Source organism: Neofelis nebulosa, chromosome 6 (genome assembly GCF_028018385.1).
Source record: "Neofelis nebulosa isolate mNeoNeb1 chromosome 6, mNeoNeb1.pri, whole genome shotgun sequence".
NCBI lineage: Eukaryota > Metazoa > Chordata > Mammalia > Carnivora > Felidae > Neofelis > Neofelis nebulosa.
Window position 1 is genome coordinate 98,402,945 of NC_080787.1, and position 20,344 is coordinate 98,423,288.

The window sequence follows — 20,344 nt, forward strand, 5'->3', positions numbered from 1 at the left end:
ATTCTGTGTCTCCCTCTCTCTCTCTGCGCCCTCCCTGCTGTGAGCTCTCTCTGTCTCTCTCAAAAGTAAATAACATCAAAAAAAAAATTTTTTTTAATAAAAAATAAAATTAAGTTTATTTTGAGAGAGAGATTGCAAGTTGAGGAGGGCCAGAGAGAGAGGGTGAGCCACAATCCTGAGCAGGCTCTGTGCATCACATGTCAGGGCAGAGCCCAACCCTCATCTGACTGAGCCACCCAGGAGCTAGGGAAGGTTAGCTTCTTGATTCAAATCAGTGGGCTTCTCAAAAAAAGCAAATGGGTGAAAAGCATAGACAACCATAGAAGAAGCAATTTAAAAATACAAATGATTTTTAAAAAAAGTTCAAATCAGTATTAAACCAAATGCATACAATTTAAGGCAAAGCTCAAATGTATTTTTCCTCCTATGAAATTAGTGAACTTTTGTTTTGTGTCGTGATCAAACCATAGGGTGGTCAGTGAGGGGCCAGCCAAACACATAACTTACATAGGGATTTCTGGTCCCTTCCTTTGGCACCCTCACTTGCCCTTCGTATAACCACGATGGGGACAGTCATTCCAGAAACAAACATTTGCTGAATAATCAATGTCTCTTTCTGTCCCCAGAATAACTGCAAAAGTAGTTAATATAAACTGTAAAATTAACCTCCTTTAACTGTGCTGAAACTGAGGGTAAAAAAAAAAAAGCCATATTCCTACGCACTATACATAGTTAGAAAGCAGTCCACTGCTATGTCTTTGCTCTTACCTTCATTCTAGAGATTTACTCAGAAATGTTGAAATAGTTGGAACTGGATCTAGTCCAAGATTTCAAATATGTTTATGTATTTGAAATATGGCCAGGGAAGTGAGAAGGTCACAAGTTTACCAGATGTACTCTGGGCTTAGACTTCACTTCTTATTTAGTGTTGCACATCACATTTTTTAAGGATTATGTTCAATTTAAAAACTCAGAAGCAGCAAGGAGGTGCTTGTATGACAGATGCTACGGTGGCCCCATGATTCCCGTACCTAATGGTTTCACACCTTTGTGGGATCCCCTCCTTTTGAGTGCAGTTGGGACCTGTGACTCACTTACAAACAATAAGTATAGCACAGGTGATGGATGTCACTCCTGTGACTCATTTACGTTACAAAAGACTCTCAGTAGAGACTGCCATCTCTGGCTTGATGGAATAAGTGGCCTTGTTGGGGAAGTCCATGTAGCAAGAACTGTAAGTGGCCTTTGGGAGGTAAAAGCAGCCTCCAGCCAATAGCCAGCAAGAAGTCAGGGCCTTCAGTTCTACAAACACAAAGAAATGAATTCTGTCAACCATCTAAGTAATCTTGTAAATAGAATCTTCCCCAGTCAAGCCTCCAGATGTGAGCGCAGACCAGAGGATACCTTAACTGTGGCTTTGTGAAACCCTAAGCAGAGGATCCGGTTAAGTCGTGCCTGGACTCCTGACCCACCAAAATTGTGAGTTAATAAATGTGTGCTATTTTAAGCCATTTAGTTTGTGGTAACTAGTACAGCTTATGTGTTGTTTAGATATTCAGCATGTTAGTACACATGGTATTGTGCCTTCCTTGGAAAATTTTGTGTTAAATATTGCTGCTCTTTTGCATCTTGATTTTTCTCTTTATTATTCCTTCACATACATATCCCTGCCTGGATCTTCATTGCAGAGTCTCTCTGAAACAAAAACTCCAATGAAACGATACCCTATAGATCAAGCACAGGTCTAGGGCTCCCTAGGATTTCCAGCTGCATTTTTTTTTTTATTTAAAAAATTTTAATTTAACGTTTACTTATTTTTGAGAAACAGAGAGAGACAGAGAACGAGCAGTGGAGGAACAGAGAGACAGGGAGACACAGAATCTGAAGCAGGCTCCAGGCCCTGAGCTGTCAGCACAGAGCCCGACGCGGTGCTTGAACCCACAAACCACGAGATCATGACCTGAGCTGAAGTCAGTTGCTTAACCGACTGAGCCACCCAGGTGCCCCTTTCCAGCTGCATTTCTACTTCAGAGATTATGTGTCCACAATCTATAGGTTTCATCCCTTCAGGTCCTTTGGGATATTCTCTTGGCTAAGCCTCTGAGGCTGGACAGAACCACAGTCAACTGAGCTCATGCAACTCAGAGTTGCAACAGCAGTGTGAGGAATACTGTGATAAAGAAATTAGGAGATTAAGTACTGAACCAGGATTCATTTAATCCACTTACTCTGGGAAAGCTTTAATATGAGGCTTCCAGAGTCTTCCTCTTTCCTCCTTGACCTCAAATTGTTCCTCTTCTAAACCTCAGTCCCTGAGATTTGTGCATTTGCTTGTGAATTGCCCCTGCGTCCAGATGTGAATCCAGCCTGGCTTGTTCACCAGCCCTGCTTCTTCCTTCCTCCTTCCCTCCCTCCTTCCTTCATTCCTTTCATCTTTCCTCCCTTCTTTCTTCCATGATTCTTCCATTTTTTTAATCCCCATATAATTGTGCATAGTTCTCTTTCTCTATATCCTCTATATCCCTTATTTGCTTTTTATTTTATGAATCTTTCATTATACAAGTAATACATTAATAGAATGTCATATACTAATGTATATTGTGTGGCATCAAACTACATTTGTCATCTCTCTTTCTCAGACAAAGTAATTGGAGCTTGTTTTTTCTTTCCTAAATAATCATTCTTTAAAACTACTGCATGATTTTATCATATTATTAGTACATCACAATGTATCTATCCCCTTAACAATGTTTACCTTGTTGCTATTATAAGCAAATAATGTGTGCATGATTCCTTGGTCACATGAGTGATGATCTGCCCAAGGTAGATACCAGAAGTGGAATTCTGAGTATGATCATTTTATGTTTTAATTTCTTGTATTGAGGTATAATTGACATATAACATGATGCTGCTTTCAGATGTACAGCACAATGATTTGATATTTGTTTATTTTGTGAAATGATCATCACAATAACTATAGTTAACATCATCACCATACACAGTTACAGAATTTTTTCTTAGGATGAGAACTTTTAAGCTTTATGGTCTTAACTTTCAAATATGCAATAAAGTGTTATTAACTGCAGTCACCATGCTATAAATTACTATGTCCATTCTAATTTTATTAACTACTGACAAATTATCCTCCAGTGCGGCCCCGGCAGCTTACACTACTACCAACTATGTCGGAGAGAGCTCCTTTGTCCATTTTCTTTTCTGCACAGCCCCGCTGACACTTGATATTACCCGACTTAAAGATTTTTGCTCTGGCTCTCCTATTTCTTTTCTCCTCTCTATTTTCTCATCCTTTTCTTCCTCTTCCTTCTTTTCTTTCTTTCCCTCTCTCATTTTCCCCGGCTCTTGTTGTCTCTTTCCCTTTTGCTCTTTTGTTTCCTCTGTCTTTTTAAAAATTTTATAAATTTAATTTGTAATCTCATTTATTACTTAATGAAGATCATGAAAAAATGTGTCCGCAAATGTTCATTTACAAAGTCATTGTCAAAGGCTGCAGCATATTCTATTTCACTGTGCCACCATACTCTGTTTTAGTTGGGGTAAAGTACGCATTACATAAAATTAACCATTTTAAAGTGTACAATTCAGTGGCACTTAGCACACTTAACAATGGTATACAACCACCACCTCTATCACATTCCTAAATATCTTCATCATCCCCAAAGAAATGGGTATGGGGACCCCATACCCACAGAGCAGTCACTCCCCATTTCTCCCTTCTCCCAGCCCCTGGCGACTACTAATCTGCTTTCTGCCTCTAGGGATTTACCTATTCTTGATAGTTCCTACAAATGGAGTCCACAATATGTGACATCGTATGTGTGCTTCTTTCACTTTGCATAATGCTTTTGGGGTTCATCCATGCTGTAGAGTGTATCAGTACCCCATCCTGTTTACGGCTGAATAATGTTCCACTGAACAGATATGCCCCCATTTGTTTATCCACTTACCAGCTGATGAATATTTAGGTTATTTTCACCTTTTGACCCTGGAGAATAGTGTTCCTATGAACATTTGTGTATAAGATTTTGTTTGTGAATATCTGTTTGTAATCCTTTTGGATTTATACCTAGGGTAGGAATTGCTAGATCATACGGCAATTTTTTTTGTCTAACTTTTTGAGGAATTGCCAAACTGTTTTCTAGAGCACTTGAACAATTTTACATTTCCACCAGCAAAGTCTGAACATTCTTATATCTCCACATCCTTGACAACACTGGTTATTTCCTGGTTTTTGTTTTTGTTTTTTCTTTTAAATTATCCTAGCTGGTAGGAAGTAGTGTCTTCTTTTGAAATGTATTCCCCAATGACTAATGATTTTGAACATCTTTTCATGTGTTTTTGGCCACTTGCACACCTTCTTTGGAGAAATGTCTATTCACGTCCTTTGTTTATTTTTAAATGGGTTGTTTGTCTTTTTGTTGTTGGGTTGTAAGAGTTGTTTCTATATTGCAGATAATGGATGACCCCTATCAGATATATAATTTTCAAATAATTTTTCCCATTTTGTGGAATCTTTCCACTGTCTAAATGTTTGTGTCTATTGTGAGGCAGGGGTCCAGTTTCATTTTTTAAAAGTTTCTTTATTTGTTTTGAGAGAGAGAGGGCATGAGCAGGGGAGTGACAGAGAGAATTCCAAGCAGGCTCCATGCTGTCAGTGCAGAACCATGAGATTGTGACCTGAACCCAAGTGGGACGTGTAACTGACTGAGCCACCCAGGCACCCCCTAGCTCAAAGCACTTCTTTTTTTTTTTTTAATTTTTTTTTTTTTAACGTTTATTTATTTTTGAGACAGAGAGAGACACAGCATGAACGGGGGAGTGGTAGAGAGAGAGGGAGACACAGAGTCGGAAGCAAGCTCCAGGCTCTGAACCATCAGCCCAGAGCCCGATGCGGGGCTTGAACTCGTGGACCGCGAGATCGTGACCTGAGCTGAAGTCGGACGCTTAACCGACTGAGCCACCCAGGCGCCCCTCAAAGCACTTCTTAAAGATGTCTAGACTTCACCTTCTTACTCTTCCAGTGCTCTTCTTATAGAAAGTCCTCAAGGCTTCTCTTCTGTGTGCACATGTCCGAGTCAAGGCTGTCAGAGCTGCTTCCAGAGCTGAAAGTAGCAATGTTTTTAAGTGGGTAGGAGCCCACGAGGCCCTAGGGCAGCAAGAGCTGGGTTGGGAATTTGGTCAGGAGAATAGGAAACATTTTGAGGTGCAGTCCTGCAGAGTGAGCCATCGTGAGTAGATCTCCATCAGCGCCCAGAAGAAACCTCAATCCTTTCTGTTTCTGTCTGAAACAAGTGCTATGTGGTGTGTATAGCCTGTTCTTTAGTTTGTTTTTGGCTTTTTTCCCCCTTTGTTTTTCCAGAGCTTTGTGAGTCATCTCTGTTTGAACATGCTGCTGGAGTCAGTTCCTTGAGAGATTTGAACACTCCAGCTTTTAGGCGAAGGTCACATCTTGTCGAAGAAGTCTGAACATTTTTCCACCCAGAAGCCCTTAGTCTCTGTGTTTCATAGTGGGAATACCTGCTTGGAGGAGATTGGGGATCTTTGAGGCATTCAAGATTCTTACAAGTTTACTGAACACTGATACCTGGAGAGGCTCTGGTTAGTTTAGAATTTCCACCTTGAGATATTTCCTGAGACATGAACAGTGAACTTCTGCATGTCCCAGTGAGGCCCAGGCAATTTTCAAAGTTCTACTCCTCATTTCAGGATATATCCTTATGCCTCATTAAGAATATGCCATCATTATCATTATGTAAGTTTTTTCCTGAAGAAGACCTAAAATCAAGAAATTAAGGATATAAATGAACAATAGTTACTTTTTAAACGGTAAGTGAAACTTATTGCTGTAAAGGTTACAGTTTGATCTAGACTGTCATTATGGAGCTGATTAAAGAAACTAAAGAAATTATAGATGAAAACTTTATTGTTTAGATGTGTGGGTCTTTCTTATTATACTTTCATAAGGTTTAGTAAAAGGTTTATATTGGCATGTTTAGTCATGACACAACCATGGAGCGCATGGGTAGGCCATCCGAGGGCATCCCACTCTTGATTTCAGCTCAGGTCACAATCTCACGGTTCATGAGATTGAGCCCCCCTGGAACACACAGAGCCTGCTTAGGATTTTCCCACTCCCTCCCCAGTGTGCACTCTCTCTCTCAAAATAAATAAATAAACCTTAAAAAAAAACGCAATTACATGACTAACAATTGCAGAATGATAAAGAACAGCAGACCTTCCCAGAAGGTCATCAAAATTAAGTGGGACTGATGCACAAACTCTATAAACAGTTCTGAAATTAGACTGATATATTCTCCATTGGCCTGGTGACTAGGTGTGGTGGGCCATTGTTGAATTTTCAGATTAGCAGAGGCTAGAGGGACCTTACAGATCCAGGGCTTATCATTCATGTTAATTTTTGTTTTTTTCTTCTTAGGTTTTATTTTGTTGTGTTATGTTTTGTTTGGTTTTTTTGGGGGGGGTGCAAGTGAGCAAGGGGCACAGAGAGAGAGAGAGAGAGACAGAACGAGAGAGAGGGAGAGAGAGAGAGAGAGAAGCAGTGCTTGCCCAAAGTGGGGCATGGGCTCACCTGATGCAGGGCTCAAGCTCATGAACCATGAGATCATGACCTGAGCCAAAGTCAGATGCTTAACCAACTGAGCCACCCAGGCGCCCTGTTCTTAGATTTTAATATTAACCATACCTCTGAGGCTGTCATTAAGATGATAAACTGATCTAGCTCATTTCGATGTAGTGTATCATTAGATTTTTTTTTTTGGCTTTTTTTCCTTTCTTTCTTTTTTCTTTTTCTTTTGTTTTGCTAAAGAAAGGGGGAAAAAATCTGACTCCTTTAAAGTGCCATACTGGATTGGACCTGGAGAAAGTGTCAAGGATTTCCTGTCCAGGATTGCTTTCATTAAGTGAGATGATGCAACTCAAGCCCATAGCACAGTATCTCGCATGCCAGCTACTTCATCATTACCACTCCCGCTCTTATCCATGTCACAAACTGTTATATATCTAAGTTTTGTAAAGAAAGATATATGTAGTAAATATATGGTCTTCTTTATAGTGTTTATCTTATTTTGTACACTTTTCTGCTTTTTTTTCTTTTTTGTATTAAGTATATTGTATGTATAATCTGAAAAAAAAAAGCAATGAAAAGGAAAAGAACCCTTTGGAAAGAACAAGACCACAAGAAAGGATCGTGGGCGCCTGGGTGGCTCAGTCGGTTAAGCATCTGACTTCAGCTCAGGTCATCATCTCGTGGTTTGTGGGTTCAAGCCCCGCGTCAGGCTCTGTGCTGACGGTGCAGAGCCTGGAGCCTGCTTTGGATTCTGTGTCTCCCTCTCTCTATGCCCCTCCCCTGCTCATGTTCTGTCTCTCTTTCAAAAATAAATAAACATTTAAAAAAAAGAAGAAGAAGAAAGGATCTTGCCTTTATTGTGGTCCAGCAATTTGAGTAAATGGTCTCTTTTACAGGCCCATTTATACAAAGGTGAGGGGCTGCTCTGGTGGGCTCAGGTAGATGGGACCAGCCCTGGGGAACATTCCTCTGATTGTGCCCTGCTGACCTTCCTCAGACAGGTAGGGGCTTACGAGGTGTGCCTTATATACTTCGTCCAGGACTGGAGGGTAGGTGTGGGTACTCTCACTGATGTTCTTGAAGCCCTGCACAGGAAACCAGTACATTAGGCTGGTATCCATGGGGCTGCCTGTAGAATAGTCACTTTCCCTTGAAATGAGTGTCTGAGTCTCATTTCTCCATCATTAAATGAGAGGAAGACAGTAATGTCTGGTTCCCCTTCAGAACAGCATTCCAGGAATCGGCTGAGTGATATCTGTAGCTAGCCTCTGCCAAAAACCTCTCAGACTCTCCTACAGCTCTTAGTCATGCTCCCAGTGGATTCCTAGAACCATGAGATGGAACAGAGCTCAGGAGGCCCCCATGCAGCCCTGTCTTCAAGGAGGGCTGCCACCAAGCTACATAGATGTCCCGGCTGATTCCTCCTTGGCTTCCCTGCATGAGTTATTTGTCTCTAAAACCCAGTGGAGTCAGTAATGTCCTTTCTATCCCTTCCTAAATCTTTCCACTCTTAAACCGAAGCCCTCCTGGGACTTTTTTCAAACCAGTTCCTTAGTCTTTGGATTTCCTCCAGCTTCTTTGTATTCAGTTCAAGCTGAGGAGATCCAAATGCAGTGTTTCCTCTAAGAGATGCTAAGTAGTCTTGAGCAGAGTAAAGGACAATTTGTCTCCTTCACTGCCATGCAAGAGTGATTCTAGGCAGAGAGAACATGTAGAGGGAAAATAGGGGCTTCTGGATCCATGGGAACTGAGAGTAAAATTCTGTTTCACAGTCTTACCTGCTGGTGTCCATCGGCGAGTCATTTACTTTGCTTTGCCTCAGTTTTTCAAAAAGGAATTACTAATTACAAAAGCAAAAAGGAATTACTAATACTTCCTAAGGTTAACTGTGAGGAGTAAATGAGACAGTATATGTAAAGTGCTTGGTTTATGTTGTACATGTTTTTTATACAAAACTGACTTAAATACAAACCAGTTATTTTATCTGGTTTTCAACAGAAGAAATGTGATCTGTTCTAGAGCCTGGGAAAAAACTATAGTGGAATTACTGAAAAACAAAAACAAAAACAGAACTGTCCTGTATATTGAGATATGTTCAAGAATAATTTTAACTGTCTTTATCTTTTCACCTTAAATGCTGACTTTAAAGTCAAGCTCCATGATAAGATCCAACTTCCCCAGCTAAGAGCTTACCTTACAGGGGTGTCTGGGGGGCTCATTCAATTAAGCGTCTGACTCTTGATTTCGGCTCAGGTCATGATCTCACAGTTTGTGAGTTTGAGGCCCACATCGCTCTGTGCTGACAGCACAGAGCCTTCTTGGGATTCTTTCTCTCTCTCTCTCTCTCTCTCTCTCTTCCCCTCCCCTGCTTGTGCTGTCTAAATAAATAAACAAACAAACAAATATTAAAGAAAAGAGCTTACTTTACAATTGCACAGTTCTCAGCAGTTTACAAAAAGTTGCGATGACCCATTTTTTTTAAGCCTTAGTGATTTTGAAACCATTGCCCCAAAGATAACACTTACAGTCTTCAAGGAGGGATAACTTGATTTAGAAATATCTCCTTTAATCCCCAGAAATCCCTGTGAAATAGGAAGAAAAAAATAAATATGAGCCGTGTTTGAAGTAGTGAATGCATAAGAGATAAAAGGCATATCCCCAGATTTTTAGGACAAAGTAAAAAGTTTGTTGCAAATGAGTCAATGTCCCTGAGATCTAATAACAAACAAACGAAGAAGGAAACAAAAGTTAGGATCTTTCCCATATGTCCATCAAGATAAATAACAGGTAGCAACTGCTATTATAGGACAGGTGCTACTCTAAGCAGATTGCATATATTGGGGTATTTAATCCTCCTATGAATTTATGAGCAAGTATTGTTTCCATCCTCACTTTCCAGAGAAGGAAGCTCAGGCACAGAGATTAAGTAGTTTTCCAAAGGTTTTATAGCACATGTGGCAGGGCTGGATTCAAACCCTCTTGGGCAGTGGGTTCTAGCAGGCCACACCTTTCGCCCCTGTACCACATTGCTTCTCTCTAGTGTTGCTGGCTGGGAACTTCTGGCACAGCCCTGACTTCATCCCTAACCTGGGGAAGCAGCATAGTACAGTAGTTAAATGCACATACTTGGGTGTCAAAAAGATTCATGTTTTAATCCCAGCTCCACCACTTAGTGGAGAAGCAGGAAGCGGCAAGCAATTGCCTTCCTGGCTCCCTGCATCTGAAACTGTGGCTGGTGAAGAAACTGAGGTTTAAAGGATTAAGATATTTAGAATAGAAACTATGTTCCATACCCAAACACTGAGTTGTTTTGCCACTTTCCGAGTCAGCTTGCTGTAGTCAAATCATCATGCGTTCAGAAAGCTTCCTGGACATCAGCTGTCTCAGATGCACTAAGTGTTTTTTTTGTTGTTGTTGTTTGTTTGTTTTGTTTTGTTTTTAATCATCTACTAAGCATACAGGGATAAGGCAGTGTGAATTATGGAGAAGATTCAAGTATTAACACTTTGAGTTACGCTAATTCAAATGAGATAAACTCTTATTGTTTCCTCCAATTTGCTGCATAATCTTCATTATCACTTCCAGCATAGTTACAATGTGCATGGAATTAGTTAAGCAGCCAGTAGGAATAGCGACCACTTGGTGGGTACTCAACTTTGTGCTAGGAGCTTTACTTAAACTATCTCATTCAGGTTCTCAATGAGGTTGGTAGGTATCTTGATCCTTCTTTGTTGATGGGAAATTGGGGCATAGAGCGTCTCCAGCAGATTGCTTCAGTTCCCAATGTAGCCTAAAGTGATGGCGGCATTGTAAAAACCTTGAATCATTCTGATGCCAATGTATGTATATTTTGCTGCAATCCTCTGCTGCTTCCCAAAGAATAGATAAAAGCCAGGCTATGTTTATAGCCTCTGGCTTGCTACGCTGTGACTTTAAAGGTCGGTGTCTAATATGTATCTAATACCTCTTTTGTTACAAAATTTGCATAATTGTTGATGCCCCCCTCTAAGTATCCTGCATCTCCAAATTAATCTCTAATCTGGCAGATTCCATTGTGTGATTCTCACTAAAAAATACCTTCAAACTGAAAAAATAAAAACAAAACAAGAGACCAAGAGGTTTATTTATGGTTCTCTTCAACGCTATTATGCAGAAAGGAAAATCAGGTGACACCTTTCTTCAAATGTGAACAAAAGATTAGCTCTGATCAACTCAGCCTCTGGCTCTGAGTTATTTCACAGTTGCAGGGGCAAAAATTTTTGGCTCGAGGTTAATCACATTTGGATGAAACATCGAGCTTTATAGAAATCGTCCCCAGATTGTTGTTCTCTTTCTGGCATATTAATACAACTAATTCATTAGAAGAATGAGCAAAAGCCATTCTTGCAGCAAAGCAGGGCTTCCTTTGATGAAACAGAGCATCGCCACAAGCTGTTCTCTGGAATCCGGGGAAGGGCTGTATTAGTCTGTGTTATGCATGTTTTGCTTTTGAATCCCGTGGCCCACAACAAGTACATGATGGTAATAGATGTTTAATGCAACAGGGAAACTAGTTAGAGGACAGCAGTTCCAGGCTCTTCCTGGTTCATCTTTCACATACATTTTTTTTTTCTAAATTACCAAAATAACACACCCAGAGACATATGCACATTCACACACCATTTCAGGCCATATGAATTTCTTCATTATGTTCACTAACCAAAATGGATGTTTGAGAGAAGGAAGCACAAGTGAACCGATCCACAGTTCAACGTTGTTCCCATTTCCCCTCCATCTTGGAGGCACACAGACACGAGTCACATCTGGTTTTCAGGTGTGCAGACGGGCAGTGGCACTTCTCTGCTAGCACTGAGCTGACACAGGAGACTTAGAGAGCAAAAATGGGTGGTGAGGGGTGGTGAGGAAGGTTGTTCCTCCTTGCAGTCTTTCAGGAAACCCCAGTTTCTTATGGAGCAAAAGAAAACAGAACTTGTCAACATGTGTGTGGCCCTATGACACATTCCTAGAAGAGAAGTCTTCCAGCAAGGTAAATTTTATCAAGTACATATGGTGCATGAATATCCTGATGAATTAGGATTATTGGCTTAAAGAGTACATTGCAGGGCGCCTGGTGGCTCAGTCAGTTGACTGTTCGACTCTTGATTTCGCCTCAGGTCATGATCTCATGGTTGTGGGATCGAGCCCCGCATCAGGCTCTCTGCTGGGCATGGAGTTTGCTTGAGATTCCTTATCTTTCCCTCTGCCCCTGCCCTGCTCTCTCTCTCTCTCTCAAAAGAAAACAAAAAATAGAGGTACCTGGATGGCTTATTCTGCTCAGGTCATGATCTCATGGTTCATGGGTTTGAGCCCCGCATCCAGCTCTGTGCTGGCAGTGCAGAGCCTGCTTGAGTTTCTCTCTCTCTCTCTCTCTCTCTCTCTCTCTCTCTCTCTCTCTCTCTTTGCCCCTGCCCCTCTCATAAGCTCTGTTTCTATCTCTCTCTCGCTCTCTCACTCACACACACACACACACACAATAAATAAATAAACTTCAAAATAAATAAATAAGTAAATAAATAAATAAACAAATAAATAAATAGTCAGTTGATCTTTGGGACTAGAGTGGACAGCTCCTCTCGGGAAGCTATATTAATTCTTAGGTACAAGGGTGCATTATTTGTTCCTGTGGAGTAAGGTTGAGTAAAAGGTACAGTTATGTTCTAGGAGGGACAAGAGAACTGGGCCAGAGTCACAACAGGAGGGCATGACAGGTAGAGTTTGTGACAGCTGCAGGAAGGAAACAAGTGAAGTAGGGGCTCAAGAAGATACTCAAATGTAAAATTATCCTTCAGATGGTCCTGGGTGTGAAACTCTTGAGTTAATTCTGCTTATACCATATAGAAAAACAAGTTTGGATCAGACAAAGGAAAAGTCAGGAGAATTCATCTCAACGGCTAAAAAATAGGATTATGTAGACTACCTCTCAATCGTGGCTTAAAAAAAAAAAATCCACACAGAATGGCTGGTTATTCAGCTCCTTTGGGATTCATCCCCAAAACTCTTTTTTTCTTTCTTGATCTGCACAGAAATCAATTTAAAATATTGAATTGACATGTTAAGTACCAATCTCGAATTTAACTGAAACTATTTCGTGCCTTCCTGAAGCATAATAATCCATTATGTTGTTTTGTCTTAAATATGGAAGGGCAAAAGAGGCAGAAATTTAAAAAAATAAATAAAAGCTTTTCTCAAATTTTTTTTTACCATGTCAAGAACAAAGGAATGAGGGAAATTAAGATTTGTAGGATTTCTGGTTAGTACTTGAGCTACTTAAGAAGATACCTTAGGAGCACCTGGGTGGCTCAGTAGGTTGAGCATCTGACTCTTGATTTTGGCTCAGGCCATGATCCCAGGGTCATGGGATCAAGCCCCACGTTGGGCTCCACACTGACCGTAGATTCTCTCTTTCTCCCTCTGCCCTTCATCCCCGCTCATATTCTCTCTCTCTCTCTCTCTCTCTCTCTCTCTCAACAAAACAAAACAAACAGAGATACCTTAAGTTGGGTGAGGCCACACAGGAAACCCCCCATTATTTTGTGCCCTTTAGACATGATGGGGCTCCCTCATAGGAGATCACCATGCCCCATCTGAATTCACTGAAGTGACAGAGTTTATGTCAAAATGTGCTCCAAGTAATGTATGTGTCCCTACAGAAACAGCCATGTTTCTGGGTGTGCTTTGCCCTCCTTTGGCTCTAGCCTCTCCACCCCGTGCTGGGAAAGGCATCCAGTGAGTGAGGGAACAAGGAAACATTCCATTTGCTTGTGGTAGTGGAGTGAGTGAGGGAAGGAGCTGCCCCCTCCATTCAAAGGAGCCTCTCTTAAAATGTGAGAACTGTCTGCTTTCTACCTGGAGCAGAGGATCTAGACCAATTAGACATTCAGTTCCCAAGGCTTTGATTTTCATCTGTTTTCAGCCTTACCATAATCCAGTGAGGGAAGTGGGAGCTGGCAAAATGGAGTACAGAACCCTGCTATTTATTGACCATGAACCATGAGCTGGGTACTCTGCTAGGACCATGCATACAAAGTAGCTATAAAGAGGTCCCTGTTCTGAAGGGAGTGGCATGCATTCTAGGGGGTATATAGTGGGGAAATTGAGACCAGAAATTGCTGTTAGTATTGGTATCCTAGAAAGAGGCTGAGTTTGGACGTAAGGATTCAGACTGAGCAAGAAGATAGGGGGGTTTGGTGTTTTTCACACAAGGAAAATGATTAGTTATGGATGTTTTAGTCTAAAAAATATTTGAAGTGTGTACAAAGATAAAACTACCATGTATTTTCCCTAAAACATATATATAAGAGGGATCCAAGTTATCTAAGAAGTTGTATCAAATTTATGTTGGCAATGCTGAGTTCACTTTTAAATGCTTTTAATTAACTAATAAATGGATCAAAATAATATTTACAAAAATATATGTAAGCTATGGTTTCATCCCTGGGAACTTAAAAAATTCTGTTATGAAAAATGTCAAGTGTATACAAAAATGAAGAGAAGGATATCATGAACCCCTGTACCTCCATCTACCTTCATCAGCTATCAGTATACGGCCAGTCTTATGACCCCCACCTATTTCATTACTTTAAAGGAAATTCCTTCATATCATTTCCTCCATAAATAATTTAAAATGTACCTCTAAAAGATAAAGACTTGTCTTTAAACATAATACCAGAATCAGATCTAAAATTAATCATAATTCCAGGGGGCGCCTGGGTGGCTCAGTCGGTTGAGCATCCGACTTCGACTCAGGTCATGATCTCGTGGTTGACGAGTTTGAGCCCCATGTTGGGCTCTGTGCTGATGGCTCAGAGCCTGGAGCCTGGTTCGGATTCTGTGTCTCCCTCTCTCTCTCTGCCCCTCCCCTGCTCATGCTCTGTCTCTCTTTGTCTCAAAAATAAATGCACATTAAAAAAAATTTTTTTTAATAAAATTAATCATAATTCCTTAATATCAGTGTCTAGTTTGTGTTCCAATTTACCTAGAGACCTTTATCACAGATATGGATATTGTTGTGGTGTCCTAATGCTGCGTGACAAACTGCTCCAAAATATGGAGGCTTTGAAAAAGAACCTGTTGTTATCTCTCATATAGGAAGGTTTTGACCATCAAGTCAATTTCCTTAGGAGGATTCAGATATTTCATTTATTTTGAGTCAGTCTTGGTAAGTTTTCATTTTCTAGGAATCTATTTTACCTAAGTTTTAAAATTTGTTGGTATACAGTCACTCATGATACTCTTTTGTTATGTCTATAGTACCTATAGTTATGTCTCCTTTTTCATTCCTGTTATTGTTTATTTGTGCCTCTTTTTTTCTTTATCAGTCTTAGCAGAAGTTTGTCAATTTTATTAATCATACTAAAGAACCAACTTCTGTATTTGTTAATTTTCACTATTGTTAATTTGTTTTCTGATTTTTAATTTCTGCTTTTATCACTATTATTTCTTACCTCCATCTTTTTTTTCTGGATTTATCTTGCTATTCTTTCACTAATTTCTTAAAATTTTTAAAAATGTTTTATTAACTTTTGAAAGAGACAGAGCATGAGGAGGGGGAGGAGCAGAGAGAGAGAGAGAGAGAGAGAGAGAGAGACAGAATCCAAAGCAGGCTCCAGGCTCTGAGCTGTCAGCACAGAGCTTGACGTGGGGTTCAAACCCACAAGCCGTGAGATCATGACCTGAGCTGAAGTTGGATGCTTAACTGACTGAGGCACCCAGGCACCCTACATTTACTGAATTTTTAAGTTGAATTCTTCATTCACTAATATGTGGCCTTTTTTTCATTCCTAATAGATGCAGCAAAGGTTATATATCTCTCCATTGTTTTAGCTGCGTGCCAAAATTTTTGATATATAGAATTTTCATTATTATTTAGTTTAAAATGGTGCCTAATTTGTTATAATTTCTTCCTTGAGCAATTATTTAGAAGTGTATTTCTTTATTTTCAAATATAGGATATTCCTGGTTATTATTTTGTTGCTGGTTTCTATGCTATGAGTTTGTCTGATACCATTCCTTTGAAACTTGTTGAGACTTACTTTATGGTCTATATGGAGTTATTATTTTTTTTTAGTATTTATTTACTTTTGGGGAGAGTGCACGCAGGGGAGAGGTAGAGAGAGGGGGACAGAGGATCTGCAGTGGGCTCTGCACTGAAAGCAATGAGCCTGATGTGGGGCTCAAGCTCATGAGCCGCAAGATCATGACCTGAGCTAAAGTCAGATACTCAACTGACTGAGCCACCCAGGTGCCCTAAATGGAGTTATTTTTTATTACAATTTTTTTCATCTTCTTCCACTCATTGCCAGTTATCTTTGCAATTTCCTGGGAGGCAGGGGATATTTCTAGTTTATCCTTCCAATGAGGGTATACCGTTTGGGTCCTGGGTTTTATCTCTGTCCCCACCCCCCAGCTCCAGAAGGCTGTGCATACCAAGGCTCCTGTTCACCCACTTCAGTAAAAACCTGCAAGATGAAAGCCACATCAGTGTTCCCTCCTCTCTGCATGCTCCCCTTTTGTTTTTTGACCTGAGTGTTCCTTGCAGTCTATTCTAGCCAGTTTGTCAATGCATTACAATGCAGTATCATTCAGTACTTTTTATTGGTCGTGAACCTCATCTGCCATATGTCCATTAATAGAAGTCTGTACTAGCATCTTCTTTGATCACTGTCAAATTCCTGTAACATGCACTAAGTAACATGTTCAAGGAACTAAAGGCTTTGCCATGTCCTAAGACAATCACTGGAAACACTGTTAGGGAAACATTTTAAATAAAATACATAGAGTAAATGTTCTCAAGTATTAATCACCATCTCATAAAGGAATACACACTGAAAAGAGAGAAAAGATATAGTTAAAAAAATTTTTTTTAAACATTTGTTTATTTTTGAGAGACAGAGAGAGACAGAGCATGAGTCGGGGAGGGGCAGGGACAGAAGGAGACACAGAATCCAAAGCAGGCTTCAGGCTCTGAGCTGTCAGCACAGAGCCCGATCTGGGGCTTGAATTCATGAGCAGTGAGATCATGACCTGAGCCGAAGTCGGATGCTTAACTGATTGAGCCACCCAGTGTGCCGAAAGGATATAGTTTTAAGTTCCATTCAAAATCATAAAAAATATAGCCAATAAATCCAAAATGACTCCTCATGTTTCCCAAAAAGATACATAGAAGAATTCATAGCAGTGTTTTTCCTACCAAAAATGGAAGAAAAATGGGAATGCAAGCTGGTGCAGCTACTCTGGAAAACAGTATGGAGGTTCCTCAAAAACCTAAAAATAGAACTACCCTACGACCCAGCAATTGCACTATTAGGCATTTATCCATGGGATACAGGTGTGCTGTTTTGAAGGGACACACGCACCCCCATGTTTATAGAAGCACTATCAATAATAGCCAAAGTATGGAAAGAGCCCAAATGTCCATTGATGGATGAATGGATAAAGAAAATGTGGTATACACACACACACACACACACACACACACACACACACACACACACACAATGGAGTATTACTCGGCAATCAAAAAGAATGAAATCTTGCCATTTGCAACGACATGGATGGAACTGGAGGGTATTATGCTAAGTGCAATTAGTCAGAGAAAGACAAAAATCCTATGACTTCACTCATATGAGGACTTTAAGAGACAAAACAGATGAACATAAGGGAAGGGAAACAAAAATAATATAAAAACAGGGAGGGGGACAAAACAGAAGAGACTCATAAATATGGAGAACAAACAGAGAGTTACTGGAGGGGCTGTGGGAGGGGGAATGGGCTAAATGGGTAAGGGGAACTAAGGAATCTACTCCTGAAATCATTGTTGCACTATATGCTAACTAATTTGGATGTAAATTTTAAAAAATAAAAAATAAAATTAAAAAAAAATGGAAGAAAAAAACCCAACAAATACCTATCAATCAGTGGTAGGATAGATATATAAATTGTGCACAGTAATGAAAATGAACAAACTGGAACCACAGGCAACTATAGAAATGAATCCAGCAAGGTTGAATGAGAGAAGCTCAACATAATAGTATATGAAGTTGTGTGGTTCTCTTTCTATGAAGTTCAAAAACAGACAAAACAAGTTTATTGTGTTACAGTTCAAAGTGATTGTGACCCTTGAGAGAAGGTGAGTGACTGGGATGGGCACAAGGGGACTTCTGTGGGTCTGACCATGTTCTAGTTCTTTATCTGAAAGCTTGTTACATAGATGTGTTCAATTTGTGAAAATTAATTGAGCTGTCCACTTTTTATGTGTGCACATTCCATATATACACTTCAATAAAATTTATGTTACAAAAAAAAAATCCAAAACGAAACATAAAAAGCCATGAATCAGTACCTGATACTGCTCTGGTTTAAAAAGAAAAAAGGGCTGTGCTAACAAACTGTTACCATAATGAAATTTTAGCTGTTTAATGACTTCTTCCAGAAAGCGTGGGGCCTTGATCTTGGAAAGTGGGAATAGGATAAGTGGAGATACTTTTCCTTTTAAGCATAGAAAAACACTGCTTTCCCCAAGTAAGTTACACCATTGAATTCTGGAACACTCTTCCCATTTGGACATCAGAGGTCAGAGCTGTGGTAACTGATCTTTTATTTTGGTTATTAATAATATTAGAATACCGTCAAATTTCAAGCCTGGTTCTAGGTTGTTTTTATTTGATTTCTGCAATGACTCATCACCTGAGTGCAGTGATCTCTCTGGTAACCCTAAATTATTCCTCTGCAGGAAGCACAAAGAAAGATTCAAGTGGCTTCCCTGCCCTGTCCTGGCCCTCTCTGTAAAATCTTTGCCACCAATAAAGTGTCATCATTTTATTAAGAAAGGCAGTGGGTCATTTCATTCTAGATCTATGGTATGTCTCAGGCTAGAGAAAAATCCCAAGTTTTCTAAAGAAAAATTCCAACTCCGTTTACTCGCCAAGACTTGTCAGTAGATTCCTGGATTCCTTACAAGAATTTTGGTTCTTCATTTTAATTTATGCCCTTCTTTTAAACATAGATTATCTCTTGTCCTGTTGTTTGTCAAGATTCCTACATTTTTCATTTTAACCTCATTTTCTGCATCGTAGGCTTCCATTCTGAGATGGAGATAAATCACGCTGTCCCAGCCTGTTTGTAGTGTATTAATCATCCAGTTCTCTTCAATGGGCTCTTCATCTGGTTGCCTGTTTTACATCTGTTCATTCTTTTCTCATACAAGATGCACAGACTACTCCTATTTTCTATTTCCTTTTAAAATCTGTTATAAAATAGTGTATTTTTCTCCACAACATTTCCATTGATTGAAGACATCAGAAACTATTTTAATTAGAAGGACTCCATAATTTCTATTTAATTATTTCTTTGCATGTTGTAGTATTTCATCTCTTCCCAAACCCCTTAAGGAAAGCAGCACCTGCAGTGACCTCTTGAGCTGACTTTCTGGAACTTTCCTTCTCTGAGAGCAGGCAGGTCTCAAATTTCCTCAGGGCAGAGATTACCTCATTTCATTTATCAGCTAATCCCCAGGTAAATCTAGGGATTGTTTTGTTATGGTAGGATATAGACAGAAATTGATTTGCAAGGCAACCCTCCCCGCCACCCCCCAAACCAAAACAAAAAAACAACCAAAAACTAAAAACCAAAAAAAAACACAAAACAAAACAAAACAAAACAAAAAACTCTTGTATAGTCTTAAAACAGTATGTTAGGAGAAACTTTTTGTTCAAAAATGTATCTTTTCTGAAGACTCAGTTATTTCTGAAGTGAACATAAACTATAATTTTTACTTTAAAATTAGAATTAAGCTAGAAACTATTATTTAAGTCATAGAGAAATTCTGCTACTGCCTGTTACATTACTTTAGTCATATCATAATAACCATGACCTCACTGATATAATCTAATATTCCTTTGCATTTTGGGTTATGTTTTGACAGTGGCTTTTATTTGTATTTTCTAAAAGATAAGAGACTGTTGTGTTCTCCCACCCCCACCCCAGGCAAACGTTTGAAGGCTATTATTGGTATGTTTCAAGACTAAGATTTCTATTGTCATTGAAAAACAGTAACATTATAAGACACACTTGTGAGTACTCTCAAACTCTGTATCTACAATTTGTATATCTGGGATTTCTTGGGGAGCTTAATTTTCTCTGTTCTTTCCATTTCCCTGGTTCTCCAGCTTTTCTCTTAAATGTCAGTGTTCCTAGGGATCCATCCTTGGACCTTTTCCTTCTGTTATACACTCTCCTTGTGCCTACAGTTATCACCACCACCCACACCCCCTGACTCCCACATCTCCATATCTACTTATAAGCCTCCAACTGATGGTTAGTCCTGGAAGATGCTTCCCATTGGATCTCAATACCTGGGAATGGGTGGTTCTCTGGACTTGCTTACTTGCTTTTAACCTAGGGTCTCAATGAAATATATGCTTAATTGTACTTCCCTCTACTTTGCAACTGGGAGGTTCAGGGCAGAGTTGGTGGCCTATCTATAGTTGTTGTTTAGGGTCTGTCTGTTGACTTTTGTGTATTAACCTCACCTCTCTCTTAATTCTTTTCACCTGAGTTTTTCATCCATTTATTTGTTTTTATCCTGCTATAATGTATGTATTTATATAGCTTTGTTTCGGGATAGTCAGTGTATGAATATTAAGTAATATGATATGTTATAGTAGATAACACATATGTTTATATCATATATATATATATATA

General features: G+C 39.6%; 1 long non-coding RNA gene across 4 annotated transcripts in view; it reads left to right on the forward strand.

Moving 5' to 3' along the window:
- The window catches only part of LOC131514618 (uncharacterized), a 197,480-nt gene that overhangs the window by 37,005 nt on the left and 140,131 nt on the right, over positions 1-20,344 (forward strand). The gene's annotated exons all lie outside the window — the stretch shown is intronic.